The sequence below is a fragment of the Cynara cardunculus genome, unplaced genomic scaffold, assembly GCF_001531365.2.
Source record: "Cynara cardunculus var. scolymus isolate 2C unplaced genomic scaffold, CcrdV1 Un_Scaffold_2142, whole genome shotgun sequence".
NCBI lineage: Eukaryota > Viridiplantae > Streptophyta > Magnoliopsida > Asterales > Asteraceae > Cynara > Cynara cardunculus.
This window is the reverse complement of record NW_020200990.1, coordinates 85,363-88,247: the sequence shown is the minus strand read 5'-3', so window position 1 is coordinate 88,247 and position 2,885 is coordinate 85,363.

Sequence of the window (2,885 nt, the reverse complement as noted above, 5' to 3'; positions counted from 1 at the left end):
GATGCTTCAAAATTGGGATTAGGATGTGTTCTAATGCAAAAAGGAAAGGTGATTTCTTATGCATCAAGACAATTGAAAGATCATGAAAAGCAGTATCCGACTCTTGATATGGAGTTAGCCGCGGTGGTATTTGCTCTAAAAATCTGGAGGCATTATCTTATGGGGACAAAGTGCCAAATTTATACAGATCATAAAAGTTTGCAACATCTGTTCAGCCAGAAAGATTTAAATATACGACAGCATCGATGGATTGAACTTGTTAATGATTATGATTGTGAAATTCTTTACCACCCACGGAAAGCCAACGTGGTAGCTGACGCTTTAAGTAGAAAAGAAAGGAGCGAGACTATTAAAACTATGGCAATGAGAATAAGTTTAATCCCTGATATACATAAAGAGATTCTGAGATGTCATAAGGAAGCTATGAAGGAAAATCTTGTCAAATCCGAAAGGTTGGGTAAGACGATTTCAACTTTAGAACCAAACAATGAATGAATTATGTGCTTTCAAGGGCAAATTTGGGTACCAAGTTTTGGGAATATCCGGAAAATAATTTTGAATGAAAGTCATAAGTCCTGATACTCTATTAATCGAGGTACCAATAAGATGTATAGGAATTTGAAATCTTTTTATTGGTAGCCCGGATTGAAGAAATATATAGCTAGATTTGTGGAACAGTGTTTAACGTGTCTACAGGTTAAAATCGAGCATCAGAAACCGTATGGAAGTCTTCAATCTTTGGAGATTCCTGTGTGGAAATGGGATCACATTACAATGGATTTCATCATGAAGTTACCTCGAACTCCAAAGGGGTACGACGCGATCTGGGTAATGGTTGATCGCCTATCTAAGTCAGAACATTTTCTACCTATAAAAGAAAATTACTCTTTAGAGAAGCTGGCTCAAGTTTATATTAAAGAAATTGTAACCAGGCACGGTGTTACAATATATGATTGTTTCTGATAGAGATAGCCGTTTCACCTCAAAGTTTTGGGAAAGTTTGCAGAAAGCTCTGGGGTCTGAAATTCGGTTAAGTACAACTTATCATCCGCAAACAGACGGGCTAAGTGAAAGAACTATCCAGACTCTCGAAGATATGTTAAGAAGCTGTATCATTGACTTGGGGGGATCGTGGGAAAATCATTTGCCACTAATAGAATTTGCGTATAATCACAGTTAACATTCCAGCATTCAAGGGGCACCATATGAAGTATTGTATGGACATAAATGTCGAACGCCGTTATGTTGGAATGAAGTAGGTGAGAGGCAGTTAACGTGTCCTAAGATTGTTCAAGAAACTTCTGAAAAGATTAAACAGATCCGAGAAAGAATCAGAACAACACAAGATCGCCAGAAAAATTATGTTGATAAGCATCAAAAGCCAATTGAATTTTGTGTAGGTGATTTAGTGATGTTGAAAGTTTCGCCATGGAAGGGTATCATCAGATTTGGGAAGAAGGATAAGCTCAGTCCGAGGTATGTTGGGCCATTCAGAATATGTAAACGAGTTGGACCATTGGCTTATCAGTTAGAGCTACCAGAAGAACTAAGTCTGATTCACAGCACTTTCGATGTATCGAATTTGCGGAAGTGTTTAGCTGATCCAAGTCTTGTTGTACCGTTACCAGAAGTCAAACTGGACAGTAAATTGAACTTTGTGGAAATACCAGATGCCGTGATTGACCGAAAGATCAGGATGTTGAGAAGTAAAGAAATCCGTATGGTTAAAGTACAGTGGAAGTTTCACAAAGGACCAGAGGCAACTTGGGAGTTGGAATCAGAAATGAGAACATATTATACATGGCTCTTTGATTAAAGGAATTTCGGGACGGAATTCTTTTGAAAGGGTGGATAATGTGATAACCGGGTCCTGGTTATTACCCAAGGTATTTGTCATGTGAATTAATTGTTTATGTGAATACATGCTTACATGGGTTAAATGCGTAAGTATATGTATATCATGCATGGGGATATATGCATAATATATATATATATATATATGTGTGTGTGTGTGTGTATGTGTGTGTGTATGCATGATATTATGTGCATATGTGTATGTTCATGAGTTTATATACATGCAGATGATTTTCTTTTATTATTTATGTATGCAGCCATTTCTAGGTATGTATGCATATATGTAGGTGATAACTCTTATTTTTAAGAGTTATTTCCTATTTTTTTCTCCCTTTTTGTTATTATTAAATACCCAATTTTCTTGTTTTTACTCTTTTATTCCAAAAAGTTTTAAAAAGATGATGAAACACAAAGGAAGAAGTATTATTTCAAAAATCTGTATTTTTCTGACAGCACTGCCCACTGTGGGATGTCTACAAGCCTTGTTGCTGCTTCTTGGGAAACGTACAGCTAGAAGATTCAGCCAGATATTTTCTCCAGTTGTATATGAGCTGTCTTCCTTCTTCTATTTTATTTTTATTTGTATTTTTTTAGCCTTTGTACTAATTACCCTTAAGGTAATGATTGGGTGTACTTGCTCCCCTTCCTCTTCCCTATATAAAGAGACTTGGGGAGTCATTTTGAACAACCACCAAAACACCAACAACACCCATGCAAGACGCAAAACTCCTTGTGTGCATTTTGTGTCTCATTCTCACTTTTTTCTTAATTATTATTATGCTTTTAATTAATGAATTTAATTTATGTCTTTAAATTATGTCTTTAATTTTTAGTATTTTATTTCCTTGTACTAGTAGTTTAGTTTTACATTAATGCAATTTATATTTTAGTATTATTTTATGTCTTTAATTTTTTTATTATGTCTAGCTAAATTACTTGTATGGGTGTGGGTGTGAGTTTAACTTAGGATGTTTATATAATATTTGAGTGTTTTTATCTTTTATCACTTCGTAACTTGGTCACTTAAGACG